The 18,780-nt window shown below is 41.1% G+C and overlaps 1 protein-coding gene across 1 annotated transcript in view; it reads right to left on the reverse strand.

Annotated features, from left to right (window-relative positions):
• The window catches only part of ARHGAP32 (Rho GTPase activating protein 32), a 220,154-nt gene that overhangs the window by 114,502 nt on the left and 86,872 nt on the right, over window positions 1–18,780 (reverse strand). The window lies entirely within an intron of this gene.

The raw sequence follows: 18,780 nt of genomic DNA on the forward strand, positions 1-18,780 counted from the left end.
CTCCAGTGGGTGGTCAATACAAATTAAATCAGCTTCCTGAACCGTTTTCCCAGGATAAAACAAGTAGTAAGGTATCTGACTTAAGCTCCCAGCCAGACTTCTAGAGTTACAGGACAATTGTGAACCAGTGATACATTAATCACATCAAAAATAGCATCATACTCTTCGATACTGACAACAACAACAAAAGAAGTTGTATGTTTTATTCCACTTTGCTTCCAAAGTGCCAGAAGGGTGTGCAGAAGTAAATTGTTTTATTCAGCAATTTACTGAAACCATAGAAACGAGAAACAAAAAATAACTATTAACGCAGCCTGACGGTGCCGACTTCATGTTTGCCAGTGCAGGTTTTATAGCAAAGCTAAGCAATGTGCTGATAAAACACATTGAAAAGTAAGAGTGACATCTTTTCATTGTAGCTGGTCTCCCTAAATGGCTCCTCAATGCCAATTCCTACTCACCTGCTAGTTTCCCCATCATCTGCTTTTGTTTGTTTCTCGTTTTTCACTTTGATTTCTGGCTGACCCGGATTCAGAAAAGCTTCTTTGGTCAGAACATTTAAGCATATGGTTAACTTTAAACACATGCTTGAATCCTACTGAAGTTAAGGGGACATAGGCATGTGCTTAAGTATTTTCCTGGATCAGGGCCTGTGTCTGCGAATCCAGGGACTGTTCACTTCCAAGGAGTCATGCCTGTTCAGAAATCACAACCTCGCCCTTCCCCACTCACTGCTGTGTGAGATTTATAATACTCTCTGCTCCGAGGGCAGGGTAAAATTTCAGGGCATTGCATGAAGCTTATTTCTCACACTTTAGCTCAGTGAGAAGAAACGTCATGCTAAACATGATTATAGATTACTGAATGGACTCTTTAATATCCACTGTGCCAGAGACTTGAACCTTCCATTAGTGAGACCATTATGCTGTATGAAGTTCATAAGGTGCTATTCATGCTGTACATTTAGAGGGACAAAGATTCATAGCCATCGCCCCTCAAACCAATACTTTTAGCTCCTCGGCTCAATGGCATAAGAGGGATGACAGGCGGCCACAGCCAGAAGGGGTTGTGCATATTCTCATAACCCCAATTCATTTGGTGATATTTCCTCTAAGATGTCAACACACAGTAGCAACTTTCTTTTTTATTTTCAAGTTAAGAGCATACAATGCTTGAGGGGGCCTTACAGCTGGCTTCATTAGTGATGGAATTACACTGCTGTGCCTCCCTGTTATTGTTTGTCTGGGGAAAAAAAGCAAATGAGCTTTTTCTCTCTCATATTTGTAAGCCATTTCACTCCCACCCCACACTAAAGCAGCACTTCAAACCACATGGCTGGTCTCCTCTCCATTGAGGGTCTGATCACTTCTGAGAGCAGCTCTCACAAGCCTGAGGAGAGTTAAATACAGGAATAGTTTTAGTGCTGGCTTAGCTGACTTCACTTAGGTCTGGTCTATACTACCCGCCTGAATCGGCGGGTAGAAATCGACCTCTCGGGGATCGATTTATCGCGTCCCGTCGGGACGCGACAATCGATCCCCGAATCGGCGCTCTAACTCCACCAGGGGAGGTGGTAGTAAGCGCCGCCGACAAAAAGCCGCAGAAGTCGATTTTGCCGCCGTCCTCACAACGGGGTAAGTCGGCTGTGATACGTCGAATTCAGCTACGCTATTCATGTAGCTGAATTTGCGTATCTTAAATCGACTCCCCCCTGTAGTGTAGATGTACCCTTAGACTCTGGCAGGCAACACCACTCCCCCATTGACAGTCTGAATTGTCTATAATCAGTTGTGCTTTTGCTGAATGCTAAGGTGAAGTGAACCACCAAGAAAAAACAGATTGCCCCATTCTCCAGATATGTGAAATATACTGCCCAAAATAAAAGCACCGCCTTTCCACCAGGATTGTTATTTGGGGAAAGGTCCCGTTCGCAACCAACAATAACACTAATTATACTTGGAACTTTTATAATTTCTTCAAACTTATAAACACAAAACACGGAGATGCCCAACCATTAAAACAGAGACTGGGACCCACCTCCCCCCTATTTATGACCACATGTCAAATCATGTGCTTCCAGATATGGCAGTCGGGATGGGACTCTCTATTCCCATCAATAAAATGCCAAACTAACCAGACAGGTTGCTACTGAGCCCCAGGATCTGTTGTCCCAGAGATTGGACATGCGCTCTCCATAGTGTCTCCGTGAATTTTTTTTGTTTTGTTTTTATAGATGGGGAGATTGTTCTTTTCAGGTTCAGATTCTCAGGCATCCTGAATACCTGATAGAAATCATGAAATTACATGGGCACCCTGTGTACAATGTCCGTCAACATGGAGATAGAGACAGGAAAACGAGAAAAAAGTAACTGCTAAAAGACAGTTGGCTCTGACCCTAGAGTAAGAAAACTGAATAGTAAGGCGCTGGAAAGATGCCAGAATTCAACTGGAGGGTTTTACTCTGCCACGGGGTGACTGACAGCTGTCTGGGTTTTAGGGTCTGGATGTTAATCCACCACGACCCTTCCTCCCTTTATTGCAAATCACAGTGGAAAATGGCTTGGAAAATTAGTCAAAACACAGAACAAACCCGATAAAATCCACTACTTATAGTTTATTCAGGAAGTGTTTCCATCTGGTGCTTTAGGTGGCTTTATCAAGGTTTAAGTCTGTGTATTGAAATCTCTCAGATGATTTCACACTTTCTAGTCTAATACTAAAACTTTCTGGAAAATGAACGTAACTGTAAAACTAACACAAAGTGAGTGGAGTTGGACTGAGGCAGATGAAGTAGCTTGTCAGTAAAGTCTATCCTCTGCTCAGAATGGAATATGAAGAGGAGCTTGCTCTCAATTTTGTGTGTGTTAAATTATGTGGCAAGCAATCCCATGAATTCAGAAAACAGGTAGAAAATTGCTTAATCTAGCATGATTGGCTGGGCATGTTTCCACTGTGCTGCAAAGATGGAGGAGTAAAGTTCCACTATCAATCTCTGTTTCCCACGTAGGACTTGCCTACACAGGAATTCCAAAGTGAGTTACGCTAAAGCGAACTAAGGCCATTTTACTTCTGAATGAGACCATCCACACGGGGGCGGGGGCGCGCTGATGTGCTTTATCTGATGTATTTTAAATTCACACCTTTAGTTAATGCAGCTTAACTTTCCTGAGGGCCGGTCTATACTACAAAGTTAGGTCGGCTTAACTACATTGCTCAGGACTACGAAAAATGTCATGCCTTGTGTGATGTCATTAAGCTGGCCTAAGCCCCAGTGTACATAATGCTAGGTTGATGGAAGAATTCTCGGAGAGGTGGACTTAGTACAGTGACAGAAGAACCCCTCCCATCGCTGTAGGAAGTGTCTACACTACAGCAACAGCTGTGTCTCTGCTGTGTTTCTAGTCTAGACATACCCCCAGTGTTCCCATGTAGACATGCCCTTAGTGTCTGCAGCAGCCCCTGAAGGACAGTTTAGAAATAACATGAATGGCCTCTAGAGATTCCCATGCTGATATTGGGAGGCTGTGGATGAATGATGGTGAGAGAAACCAATGGGCTTTAAAAAAGATTGAATGATGACAAACCTCAGGACTCCATTTGGAGTAGCGCAGGATGGACCAGGGAAGGAAGCTATGGCAAGTCAGAGAAGGGAAATGCTCACATTACCCAGGCTGTCAGACATGGAAGGGACATAAGAAAGACCAACATATTTGTTTGGTGCATCCTGAGCGGTCGTATTACATTATTAAATCTTTAACATATGAACAACACAGCGAAGTTAATTAATTATAAACAGGCAAATGTGAAGATTTTCATACGAACCACTGACTTCACTTGGACTCTCTCTCCCAAAACACCTCCTCTATTTCTCCTCCGGCCCCTCACAAACCCACTTCCATGCACCGCTTGATTCCAAATGGGACCAGAAGCAGATACATTGAGAAGATACTTGGATGACTAGGCTCCCACTCTTTCTGGCCCAAATTAAAGCAACAGAAATCTACTGAGGACTGTTCTCTTCTGAGTTCCAACCCATTCTGGAGAAAAACAGGGTCAGATAAGCAGATAGGATGAGTATGCAGAGTTGGGTGTGCTAATCTGAAATGAGCAACTGAACCTTTTGAATGTTCTCTCATCACTCAAAGGAATAAGCTTTACAAGAAATATCCAGCCACCAGGCAAATGTTCTGTCTAGTGTTTTCTGGGGGCAATTATTTTGCGGAGCTGCAAAGGAACAGGAGCATATAAACAGTGGAACATACAAACAATGCATAGCATCTGAAGCTCTGATGCTCAAATGTTGTCTTCTGAATAAGCCTGTTTCGGAAAGGCAGAGACCTAAAGCTCTTGCAATTTGGAATGAGATTTACATCTCTCAACGCTTTAATAAAACTCCCTTCCCTCCTTATGACTTGTAATTTAAACACTCCAATACCAATAATCTCCTTAGTGAAATTATATGGTAAGAGCAATGGGTCAGAGAGACATGGGGGAGAAAGGGAAGAGAGAGAAAGCTGTGGCAGGAGACTGCATTTCTACACATCAGAAAATAAACTCAGAACCCAATGTGAGCTTGCACCGCACAGGAAATGCTTCAAAGCCACCAACAAGACTGACTGCTAAGTAATGGGAATGAAAACCCTACCCATCTAAAGGTATCAAGGCAGTGAATGAATGGATATCTACTTCTAGATTACTACACACACATTTTTGTTACATATATTTAAACAGAATAATGCATTTACCCTGTCTTTTCTCCTGGACGTGTCAGATACTACAGGCGTATAGCACTTTTCATAACGTGCTTTACAAAGGTGAAGTAAGCACCATTACCAGCTTTTCGACAAATGGGTAACTTTGAAAGTGACTTGCCCAAGGTGACCCACAGAGACAGTGGCAGAGCTGGAAATGGTACTCAGGTTTCTTGATTCTCACTTCCATGTCTCATCCACTAAACCAAGCTGTCTCCCTTTTTGAAACAAAACAAAACAAAACAAAAAACCGCAAGACTGAAGCACATTATTTACTAAAACTAATTTCCAGGGAGAAAATCTACTAAAAATAGTTGAGCATTCAAAAAACTTTTGTTTCAAAAAATCAGTTACGGTTGCTAGCTTTATGCGCTGCTGTCACTTATCACATCATTTACAAAAAACTGTCACTTAAATGCATGGAAATGATTAGACATGATATATTTGACACTGCTCACATCACAAACACACAACTTATTCCTGTCAAATACAAACAAGTGCACATTTCATTATAAGAGAATGGGAAACAAGGATTTTCAAAATGTTTGCCAGACATTACCACCATTATCCCTCTAGCTTGATTTCCCAAAGATATTTCACAAGTTAAGGGTATAGATAAAAAATAAATTAGGCAGAAATAAACACAATGTGCTGCCATCACAGTCTGAAGTCAGTGAGCACCTGCCTCTATCTGCATTTGGGAAGCATGAACAGCAAGAATAAGCATTTGTGCAACTACTGTCCTCCGCTTCCTCAAAATCCACTCCTTTTCCTTGTTGTTGTCTTTCTGTTTTGGCCACTCAGAGACCCCTAATCCCGCATGTTCTGCCTGAGTGAATCCTAATGGGTCAATGGGGTATGAGGAAGGTTCAGAGGTTCACCTGTGCAGCACACCTTGCAGAAACAGAGCTCTAGGACTGGATGGTAAACTCGTCACAGCAGTGGGCATGTCCTCTGAAGAAAGGCCCTGTGTAGCTTGAAAGCTGTCTCTCTCACCAGCAAACATTGGTCCAATAAAAGATACTTCTCCCATCTTGTCTGTCATTTTTTGAGCACATACAAATAAATAAATCTGCTGAAGCACCCATATTAATTTATGAGAGATGCTGCAGAGAATGGACACTTCCTAGGGCATATTAAAAGCCAGAAAGCATCACCAACTAACAGCTCTTTCAAAGCTGTACATGATAAGAAGTCAAGAAAAGAGGCAGTGGGGTAGGACATTAAATACAGCGCACATATCAGAAGAAATCCAGGAAGGTTTGTAGAAGTTTTGTAACCAGGGCAGTAGCCAAGTTGGAAAAATAGCTGCTTTTTTGGCAACCGCACACATTGGTTTTTAAGAAGAAACAGATTGAGTAGTGGCACCAGGACCTAAAAGATGGAACATTTAAGGTATGATATTTTTAACGACCAACTCCACAAATGGGGACTTTTTAAAGGTGAGCCACAACGCTTAAATAAAATAAATAAATAAAAATAAAATGTCTTAAGACCACAAACCAACACAAAATGTCTGTTTAAAAGACAAACATATAAGAAAATCAATTTATTTTCCCCTTATCGATGACTGGGCTCTCTCACTTGTACTTTTCAGATTTGTGATCCTGTTTTTACCCCTCTGTTTTCTGTTAATTGGATCTTTCAGGGGGGCAGGGGAGTCAAACGAAGGGGAGAGAACATATTTCAAGGCCCAAGCGGTTTGTCCTTGCACAAGTTCTTTAGGTTTAGGATGCTGTTATATTTGTGCTAGCTGATTCCCTATTTAGATTTTTATGTTTTCATTAAATGTTTCTTGGGTCCCTATCGACAGGCACCGGTACTGAGTGAGGAGACCAGGGTTCTATCCCTGGCTTTGCTACTGACAAGCTATAGAGTTCTCTGTGCTCCAGCTATCTCACTTTAACATGGGAGTAGAACACTACACTTCCTCCCCATGGTGAGGTGAGGATTAATTCATTTCCCTTCAGAGGGCTTATTCTGAAACCAGCTAGCTTCTTTACCACTGCGAACATCCCAGCAGCAGCCCATTTGAGGGACATTCTTCCTCCAATGCTTCTCGGTGGCCAGATTCATGCTACTTTTGTCCTCCTCTCTTTCTCAGCTGACGCCAAGTTACAACTAAACACCCTGTGACTGCCCCACAACTTCCCTGTGCTTTTCTAAACAGGTAAGTTCCTATCCAATAAGTTACGGGGAATTGATGGAATGCAATAATGACAATCACACCAGTATTCTTCCCTTTCCTCATTCAAGGACAAGCATGTTCTTCTCAAGGTCCGACTGCATTAATAAAGTCATCCATAATAATTTCCTTTGTGGATTTGATTCAGATTAGCCAAATTGTGATGTCCAAGGGGGATTTCTTGGTTATATAGTATAAACAGACATTTTAGAGTAACCCCCACGCTAGGCTGCTGCAAGACTATCTGGAAGGCTGTTTCCCAAAGTACAAATGTTGACATCTCCCTGAAAGAAAACTGGTTACACTGTTTAAGGCTCTGGTTGACCTGCCAGCCAGGGTAGAAGAAAGTGAAAGCTGCCAAGAGTAACATGTCCTCTGTACAATGGTGAAACACTCCTAGGTCAGCACAGTTGCTAGGATATACAACTCTTCCTGATTTCCATGGAACAGTCCCAGCTTGGATGGTTCTATCCTGCAACCTTGTCCTTGTTCTTCAATACTAATCGCAACACAATAGTGGCCACCTGTTATAACAGCCAAAAAAAAAAATTACAGCTCCATTTATTGCAAGTCTCAGGCTATCTGGTGTTTTTCTTAAAGCCCCAGCTCCTGGAATCAGGCAGTTACATGAAAATCTCAGCTTTCATTAAAAAAATGAAATTTAAGGTCTTAGCCCTCATGGTTATGGATAAAAAGCTTAAAAACATGACCCCTAACAGCTCAAAGAACAGAAGACATATAAAAAGAATGAATTTTTAATTATATACATATTTTACCTGCAATCTCATGCATATCAACACACTTTAAATATCTTAAGGACCACTATGGCTTTGTCTACATGGGAGAAATTGATCAGTATCAGCTGTTCCGGTATATTTTAGCTATTCTGGAATAACTATCCTGTGTGGACACTTTATTCCAGAATAAAAGTGATTTTATTCCAGATTAGGTACTCCGCTACATAAACGCAGTAAATATTCTTGAATAACGTCACTTCCTTCAGAATAGAATGTCCATATGGAAAACTAGTCATTCTGGATTAGCTGTTGCAGAATAGGTATTCAAGAACAGCTATGCGGGTCAATTTCCTCGTGTAGACATGCCCTATAATGCTGTTCTTACAGATACATTCTTGTTAAAGCCATCCATAGATGATAAACAGCAAGACAGCTAAGAAAAGCAGGAACATCCACCAGAAATCTCTTCTCATTTTGGATTTCCACCAAAACCAAGTCTTGGAACAGCTGTACTACAAGAAAAATTGTAGAGAAGCTGTTGTGCCGTGATCCATTTACACTTGTTTAATTATGGGGCAGAAATCAATGTCTCTTTAGAACACTTAAAGCCAACTGTTCTTTTCAGTTTGTGGTTGAGACCAGCCTTGCTCTACAAGTACCACATTACAATCAGAAGCCCTGCCAAAAGGCATCACTCACAGAAAGAAATCATAATCACTAGCCCGTCCTTTCACTTTTGCTCCAGATATAAATGGAAGACATTTGGATACAAGAAGATTGATCTCTCTAATTCAAAGTTTTCTCTGCTGGCACAATGTCCAAGGAACATGACATTGACAAGCTACCATATAATTGTCAAAGCCTTTATTGCTTAAAAAAAAAAACACTTCCAAGATTTTGCATTTTATTCTGAGAAATTTATTCTTTATTTATTCTTGCTCATCTTCCCTTCTTGACCAGCACTGTGTCTGGGTATTCCTTCAGCCCTTCTGGCAGGTTTCCATCCATAGAACGATGCACACAGTGCACATTAATCAGAAGGGGTCGTGTGCGCCTCATTGATCTCCATCCTTGGACACTTGGACAGCAGCTTAGACCAATGCAAATCTTATGAACTGGTCAGCTTCTATCTTGGGTATCATCCCTTCCGAGATACAAATGCCACCATCCTCACTAATCCATTGGATAACTTCTACACTAGGATTGAAAGCTAAAACTGTATGAGCTCACAGCATTGCTGGCCTGTACCTTTGTTTGGTAAGCCAAAATGACAGCTTTAAAAGTGTACCTAATTTTGTATCTACTGAAAATATTTGCTGTAGTACAGGCAGTTCCATGAAACTGTATTTATCGCTGCAGTTTGAATCAATAAATACTCAACCACTCATTTATACGCCATTCAAACCAAAACCAAGTGCAACTACGATCCTGTCATTATATATGAGCTGTGCAAAAGCCAAGAATAGCAGGAGGCAACACTGTCCCCTTTGCTTCACCAACGTATATTTAAATGGGAAATGATCAAAGGAAGCCATGAACGGAAAAGTTAACTGCAAGAGATTGGGAACCAAAAAAATGAAAGAGGGGAAAGTTCTGCAAGTGGACAAGTTTACAAACAGGAGGACAACGGTTGCTCAGTGGCTGGGATGGAAGCAGGGGACAACGGACACTAGCAATTGGGCACTGAGCCCTAAGAAGCCCAGATAACACTAGCACAAACACACAAACACACACACCAGTATATTGTTCTAATAATTGATGTGGAGGACAGTGGGTACAGGAAACCATTAGTACATCTCCAATAACACAGGTCAGTACAACATTGCCAGAGGATTCAATGCATCCTATCATAGGAGATATGAGAGGAGCAATAATTTCAGGACTCCTGCTCCATAGGATGTCAGTTTCTAAAAATGTATTTGCGTTGTAACTGGTGAAAGAGGGTCATCGGTGTCACTACCTGATCTCTTCATACCAGCCAACTTCATATGTAGCGTGTAGGCACTGTGCAAAACCATCAGCTGACATGTCAGGGTAGGCTTCAGAATAAATGGCAGCTCAGAACCATGAGAGAAAATCCTCTGTACTCCCTTGAACTGTTACTTCTACTACTATAGATTCATAGATTGCAAGGCCATAAGGGACCACTGGGATCATCCAGCCTGACCTCCTGCATAGCACAAGCCAGAGAACTTCCCCCAAAATAATTCCTAGACCAGATTTTTTAGAAAAACATCCTATCTTGATTTAAAATTGGTCAGGGATGGAGAATCCCTTACAATCCTTGGTAAATTGTTCCAATAGTTAATTACTTTCTCAGTTAAAAATGTAGGCCTTCTTTTCAGCCTGAATTTGTCTAGCTTCAACTTCCAGCCACTGGATCATATACCTTTCTCTGCTACTATGAAATATTTGTTCCCCATGTAGATACTTATAAACTGTAATCAAGTCACCCCTTAACTTCTCTTCGTTAAGTTAAACAGATTGAGTTCTTTGAGTCTATCATGATAAGGCTGTTTTCCAATCCTTTAATCATTCTCATGGCTCTTCTCTAAACCCTCTACAATTTATCAATATCCTTCTTGAACTGTGGGCACCAGAACTGGACACGGTATTCCAGCAGCAGTCGCACAAGTGCCAAATATAGCATTAAAATAATCTCTCTACTCCTACTTGAGATTCCCCTATTTATGCATCCCAGGATCTCATTAGCTCTTTTGGCCGCAGTGTCATATTGGGAGCTCATGTTCAGCTGATTATCCACCACCAAGCCCAAATCTTTTTCAGAATCACTACTTCCCAGGATAGAGTCCCCCATCCTGCAAGTATGATCTACATTCTTAGCTCCTAGATGTATACATTTACCTGCATTAAAATGCATTGTTTGCTTGTGCCTAGTTTACAAAGCAATCCAGATCACTCTGAATCAGTGACCTCTCCTCTGTTTTATTTACTACTCTCTCAATTTTTGTGCCATCTGCAAATTTTACCAGTGACGATTTTATGTCTTCTTCCAAGTCATTGATAAACATGTTAAACAGCACAGGGCCAAGAATCAATCAATGCGGGAATCCACTGGAAAAACACCCACTTAATGACAATTCCCCTTTCACAACTACATTTTGAGACCTTAGCCAGTTTGTAATCTATTTAATGTGTGTCATGTTAATTTTACATTGTTCTAGTTTTTTTTTTTTTAAATCAAAATGTTGTGCAGTACCAAATCAAACACCTTAGAGCAGTGATCCCCAACCTTCTCCATCTGACGGGCGCCGGACGACAAGCCACCGAGGACCGTGGACGAGCATCCGCCGAAATGCCGCCGACAAGCGGCAACGTCAATAGACGTCACCACCGAAATGCCGCCGACAAGCAGCGTCATCCAGAGGCGTCACCGCTGCTCATTTAAAGATGTCTAACTTTAGTAGCTGCTGTTTAACATCACCTAGAGTGTTTTGTCCATAGGACGAGACAATATAATCTGTTCCCCCCCTCCCCAATACAGAACATAAACATTTATTGAACATTTTGCCTTCTCTGTATTAATATTGATAATTCTACCATTTCCATCTAATAATGGACCAACACTATTGTCTGGATTCTTTTTGTTCCTAATGTATTTTAAAAACTCATTCTTATTGTCCTTAACTCCGCTGCCCACAGATTACTCCTTTGCTTCCTTTATCAATTTTCTACATTTCCTAGCTGCTGATTTATATTCATTATTATCAACTTTCGCTTCCTCCCATTTTTATATGTATTATATAGTTGCCTTCACATTCCTACTAAACCATTTTTTTTTTTAAACCAGTGCAGCCTTCTTCCTTGAGTGTGGCTTTTTGGGCATCTAGTAAGGTGTTCTTAAATAATTCCCAATTTTCAATCACATTTTTCTGATTAAGTTCTTCCTGCCAGCTGATCTGGCTCATAACTGTTTTCAACTTTGTGAAATTGGCCCTACTACAGCACTGTGTGTGTGTGTGTGTGTGTGTGTGCGTGTGCGTGTGCATGTGTGCGTGTGTGCATGTGTGCATGTGTGCGTGCGTGCATGCGTGTGCGCGCGTATGTGTTTTACTGGTCTGGACTTAATTCTACTTGCACATTATAAATGTGATCAAGTCATGATCACTTGCATCTAAGCTACCATTAACTTTTAGTTCTGTGATTATTCCCTCTTCATCTGTTAAGACAAAGTCTCATAAAGAATTCTCCCGTGTTGGCTGCAACACTTTTTGAGTTAGGAAATTGTCATCTATAACATTTAGTAATTCCAGAGATGTTTTGTACTGGCAGCAGGAGACCTCCACCATATGTCACTCACATTATCACACAGCTTTTTTCCTAGACGTTATGGTCTAGATAATACTGAGTCCTACTTCAGTGCACATTTCTATGATTCTAGATAGGTGCATAGGGATGAGGTTGTCTTGTTCCCTAGTGTGTTATGGTGGTCGTTAGCAGACACCAATACTCCATCTTGTGCTTTATCTGTTAGGACATTGATCCATTAGCCTAGGATACTATTGGTGAACTTATACCTGAGTCCCCTGGTTAAATGGGAAGGTTGGGAGCAGGGTCTCTATCTAAAAGCAAAAGGGTGTGACACTCCACTGTTAATCCTGTTTAATGTGGCTGTTACTGCAATGAAATCACGGGCATTACACCCATATGAAACTGAAGTGAAGATATGTCAATTCCATTGTCTCTAGTGATCATTATTTAGAGATTAATGAATGTACTTAGCCTGTCCTAAACAACATCATCACAGCTACAGAGTAACAGACATTACAGATGATTAGATATGCCACTTGCCTCCTCTGTGGGCAAGAATCTGCGGTTCTTGGAAGTGTCTTAGCAAACCTCTGTTCTCTATTAATATCTCATCCCCTTCCCTTTACAGGTGAGATTTTATATTTAAAAAGCATGGAACAACCACTAACTTTGCAAAGACATCAACTCATAGTGCTTTGGCATCATCTTAACTTCCAGTAAACCCCAAAAAAGCGGTTTTCAATATACTTGCTAGCTTCGTAAATACTGTATTAAGCTCAATTACTACCGTCACTTTGGTTTTATTTATTGTGTATTGGGAGCCGAAAGCGTGGAGTACACCAGGGACCTACCTTATAGAGTTCATGGGCGAAGACCAACAACAGACAACCATTCAGACACAGTACTTTAGGTGATGGGGAAGGATTTTATTTGCTTTACATTAATGGAATAGAGACAGTGGATAGGGAATGAGTGCTGGGGCAGCAAACCTGGAAAAGACTGATCCAGCAAGCCAACCTCATCGAGCTGGGGAAGGGGGAAGAAGCATGAATGAAAAAAAGCACTTCGCCTTTAAGAGGTGTGTTAAAACTGAGAGACTTCAGCGGCAATAAATGCATTTGATGAGGAACTGGAAGGAGAGGTTGGATATATCCTCAACCTATGAGGACCAAGGGCTAGGTTTTCAAAGGTCTTTAGGCACCTGAAGGATGTAGATAGGTGACCAATGGGATTTTTAAAAACACCTAACCAGCTTAGGAACTTCTGAAAATCTCATTAGGCACCTATCTACATGTTTAGGTGCCTAAAGACTGTTACAAATCTGGCCCCCATATTCCTGACGATTACAGAGGGGGAAAGATGCAAAGGGGATGGTTTTTACCAGCACAATGGACCCCCCCCCCCCCGAAGCCCTTTTGGGCACTGTCATCGTCAGCATTTACTAGGCATAACTACAGGTCTGAATGAAGCAAAGGGGAAGGGGACATGAGGAAGAGAGGACTAGAGTGGGGTGAAATTTTTCAAACAGTTCAGTGATAAAAAAAAATGCAGTTTCGGTAGACACAAAATCATTAGCAAATTTGAGACGAATACTTTCAGCCTCTCACAACATGGTCAAAGGAGGAGACGGTGTTGTTGTCATCACCCCCATAAGAGTTAGCGGTAGAGCATTGACCTGAGATGTAGGAAGCCGACTACTGAATCCTTGTCCTGGAACAGGCCTGAAACAGCCTGTTTGGAAGCACTGAAAAGTTTCAGGTTCAATTCAACCCACATCAATTTTCATTCTTCAGAATTGCCACCTAACCAAAAAAAAACAAACCAACCAGCGGGTATTTTCCCACCTCTAGAGATGACAATGGGGATCTAGCCCAAAGCAGAGCACTGCAAAGAACTGAAGGTGAAAGCTGTGTCCACTCTGGACTTTCTTCCTTAAAATCCCATGCCTTTGTTACTCCCCATGCAACTCTTGCTGTGGACAACAGGACTAGATGACATGAAGGGTAAAACACCAGTGGTACATTGTCTACATTAATGCTCCTACCCTTGCTACCACCAAAGTAACTGGACCAACTGGGAACTAGGGAAAGAGACCAGCACAGACAAGGCTGAAATGGAATGCAAGAGGCATCCAGCCAAAGTGCCAAATTCCTCATCAATTCCATGGAGGAATCACTTGCAGCCTATATACTGCTCTTCAAATTTATCTCCTCCAACAGCAGCCATATTTCCATTCACAAAGCCCTCAACCTCAGCTCACATACAGTGTTCACATGCTTCCCACTTCTCTTTCACTTAGCGCACTTCCAGTCAACAAACTACACATCTAATCCACTCCACATGCCACAGTGAAGGCACAGAAGGATTTGCACTGTGCAGTAGCTGAACTGTGATTCCTAGAAAACACTCTAAGTCCATGTCTATGCCACTGCAGCTGTGACGCTGTAGTGTAGACACTTCCTACATCAACGGAGGGGGGGTTTCAATCCAGGTATGTAATCCACCTTTCTGAGAGCAGGAGCTAGGTTGATGGAAGAATTCTTCTGTCAACCTAGCTGCATCTACATTGGGGGTTAGGCCAGCCTAGCTAAATTGCAGGGGTGCAAATTTTTTCACAGCTCTGAGCGATGTACATAGGTTAATCTAATTTTTAGGTATAGACTAGACCTAAGACTAAAACAGAAAAATGAGATACTAGAACAGTTCAAGGAGTGCTTTGCTATGAAAACAAAATGCTGTTTGCCTTTCAGATGATTGTTGAAGGCAGTGATACTCAGATTGCAGCTCGAGAGTCACAAGTGGCTCTTTAATGCGTCTCCATGCAGCAAGATATTAAAACACTGTGCGATTTAATTATTAACCAATCTGCACTGTAAAACCACTTCCTTATACCAAAGAACAGAACAGAGCACATGTCTCAGTGTCTCTAACAATTGTGGATTCTTATGAACAATCCCTTAGTGAACCTGTAAGAACAAAGCAAGGTTCATTCAGTATAAACCTGCAAAACTTGTGAAAATTAATAATGGTTGGTAGTTCAGGTCCAAAATTTATCCCTCCTCTAAAATTGCTGTGATCTCATAAGGGATATTCTGTAAATTCTATCTTTAAAAGCATGCACCCCAACCAAAAACAACCCCCGACAAAATCCAACTGTGATTGATTTTATGGGCCTGGTCTAAAAACAGTGAGTAATTATATCAAACACATTCTTGGAGCTGGGCTTATCCCTAATGACACTGTTGATAATGTCAATTCACCAAAGAGGTAACAAAACCAGAGTAATGATAAGATTCTTCTGCACTGGCCACAGGCTGAGGAGGAGTTTGGTGGGTAGAGGACAGTGTTTGAAAGAAATTTAGTGTTGGCCAAATGCAAAAGGTCAAAAGCTATAATAATAAAAGAAACGGCATTGTCTAGTTTTTAAGTGGAGTTTACTACGACACAAGAAAAAATAAGTAACAATAGATTCTGACAGCACTTAACCAAGCAGGGTTATCACAATCAAATATATGCTGATCATGATGACAGACTCTTGGTATTCTTCTTTCACGTGCTACAAGTATCACCTGGTTCACAATGTTTTTTTATCCACTGATCATTAATCTAAAATAAACAGTCTTACAGATAGGAACAACTACAAGTTTTTCAAAAAAAAAAAAAAAGGGGGGGGGGGAGAGAGAGGAGCATCTTTATAAATCAGAGTTGCTTGGGAATTGTCACCACAAATTGGATATGCTGACATTTTAAGACAGTGAATGGTTTATTAAAATGATCTTAAAAAGTTAGCAGCAGAAAATCCTATGCAAAGAATAAGAGAGAGAGATGACAAATGCACCCAGTAGCAGATTCAGTGCTTGGTTGTCATCACTAACAAATGGAACCAGCAAAGCATGGCTCATGACATTTCTAGCGTGAGTAAGATGTTCCCTTCTGTAAATATATATTCCAACTCTCCACTTCCCACAAGGCACCTTGGATAGGGAGTCCGGGCGGTTCATCACACTCAGATCCCATTTTTTCTGGCTCTCTCTTTACACTCTCCTTAAAGCAAGTTATTGCCTCCACTACGCTGCCTCTGGGATTCAGGATGGAATTCCCTTTGGAACCAAATCCACTCTATAAGGACATATTGAATCTGGATTGAATCTGACAATGCAGAGAGCCACCACTTGCATAAACGTGCATAACTGCCTTTCTCTACCATATCAGGAGTCTTATTCATTCAAATAAAACTCACACTGAAGAGCATCGGCTGCCTTGCACAATGCAAAGGAACGGGACTAAATACCACTACAGCACTACAGCTTTCAGCACACTACAGAACACAGCATACAGCTCACTCACTGCCAATGTGAAGTCTACAGCCTGGTCTACACTAGAAAATTAAGTCATCTTAACTACATCGCTCAAGGGTTTGAAAAATCCACACACCTGAGTGGTGTAGTTAAGCCAACCCAACCCCCAGTGTAGACAATACTAGGTCAATGGAAAAATTCTTCTGTCGACCTACCTATTGCTTCTCGGGGAGGTGGATTACCTATATGGATGGGAGAACTCCTATTGGTGGAGGTATGGAGCCTTCTCACTTTGGTGTTAGTCTTGAAATTTTACCTGCTCTGCAAAAAGGAGGCTCTTTTCTCAGGAACTGTGTTATTCACTGGAACCCACCCTGCAGGGCAGGTGGAATGTGAATGCTCCAGAACTGCATGGGTAAAGGGCAATTATAGTGAATCTGCAATTAAAGGGACACCAGACACCATCAATTTGAGTGCTAGTCATTGAAAAAAAAAATTTTTTTTTTTAAAAATCAACAAATAGTTCCAGGTGCTTCTCCTGCCTCTGATTTCTCCTGCGATTTTCTGTGGTGTCACAACCCCATTTTCATATTCTAAAAGATTTTTCCCTCTATGGTTGCTATGTAAGGCCCCAGTTCAGTAAAGCACTTAAGTATGCTCGTAAGCACATCCCAATTCAGCAAAGCATCTAAGCAAAGGCTTAGATATGAGCCTTTCACAGCAGGGCCTGAAAGACGCACCCGAAACAAAGAAAAGCAACTGACAGGGGAAAACCATGAAAACGACTATGCACAAAGTGATGTCAAATGCACAAAATAAACAAACTAAAAAAAAATGGACAAAAATCTGTTTTCTTGCCCATTTCAATTATAATAATCATAGCTGCTTCTTGTAACAATTGTAGGAAATAATTTCAGACACTAGAGCTGTGGTTTTCAAACTGGGGTTCGCATACTCCTAGGGGCCCGCCAACTCTCATCAGGAGGCATGCAAAAAAACCCCTGTAATGGCAGACAACACATTTTATTTAGTAAGACTTAGTCATAAAATACTTATGATTAGATTGCCATCTCAGATGGGTTTAGATTACATTATTTGGAGAGGGATATGCACTCTAAAAAGCTTGAAAACCACTGCACTAGAGTGATATTTGGAGTTGAAAGTGTCCCTTCAAAGTTGTGACAATTTTTATTTCACAGCCTGACTGTTTTTTCACCAGCTTTTATAAAACGGGCTACTTTAAATCTGAAATGCTCTTTGTTTAACCTTAAACTAGAATAGGTTTGGTTTTGTATCTGAATAATTAGATGGGCCATTTTTGGGGTAGAAGATTTTAAATTATATCGATAGTTTGGAAATTATTCTAACTCATAAGTCAAATAGATTTTGGCCTACAGATTTCAAATCTGCTTTACAGCCCAACAAAAAACAACAGATAGGATTCGTTCAGCCCCCTTGGAGACCCTAATTTTTGTTTATTTCTCAGGGTACATTATAATCCGCATTAAAAGTTTTGCAGAACTTGTACATTCTCTGCTTACCCCTATGGAGCTTAAAAAGTTTTCAAGTACACCTCTACCCCGATATAACGCAAATTTGGATATAACATGGTAAAGCAGTGCTCCAGGGAGGCGGGGCTGCGCACTCCGGCGGATCAAAGCAAGTTCGATATAAGTTCACCTATAACGCGGTAAGATTTTTTGGCTCCCGAGGACAGCGTTATATCGAGGTAGAGGTGTATAGTCCATAGACTTTGAAGGCACACAGGTACAGCCTGTCCATTCCAGAAGCCTCAGCCACTTCCTGTGGTCATTTAAAGCTCTGTGCTTATCACTATGGTTTGCCACTCCAGTACTGTCTACAGAGTTTGCAAGGTTCACAGGCACATCATCCCTTTGAGGATTTTATACTAGTCTGTTTCCTAAAAGAAAGTCACCACTGTTATCTTTAGAGAGAGACTCTCCTTCTCTAGTAAAATGCATGTTAAATATTGTCAGTATTTTTAAAAGTTGGAAACCTAAATTAGCTTTGGTGGAAGGAAAACTAGACATTACTTGCTTTTGATGCAGCATCCACTCTTCCCCAAGAAGGCTTCCTCAGATCTCAAGCATTTGTGTGTTGCTCTAAGGGCTTCTATCTACCCCCTTCCTTTCTCAAAGAGAGAGAGAGAGAATGTGTATGTGTATTTAACAACAGTGATCCTGTTACCACAGTAACTGGATGCCCTGAAAATACCAACCAGTTATCTAGCAACATTTTTTAAATGGTGCAATCTTACCCAAAATCACCTTTCTTGGGCTGAACTTTTTAAATAAAATTGTAATAAGTATCTCTACATTCAACTCTTTTGCTTCAGAGCTATTAATCTGGCTTAGTTTGTATTGCCCCTAAGATGGAAACAAAAATAAAGAGATATTTCAAAATCTGAACATCAGCGAAAGAGAGTATTTTGTATACTGACAAACAGAAACCTTTCCCCAAAAAATCATTTAGAAAAGCCCTAATCTTATCTGGGAAATAATTCTCTTTACACTCAT

The sequence above is a fragment of the Terrapene carolina genome, unplaced genomic scaffold (assembly GCF_002925995.2).
Source record: "Terrapene carolina triunguis isolate 2854851 unplaced genomic scaffold, T_m_triunguis-2.0 Scaffold374, whole genome shotgun sequence".
Taxonomy (NCBI): domain Eukaryota; kingdom Metazoa; phylum Chordata; order Testudines; family Emydidae; genus Terrapene; species Terrapene triunguis.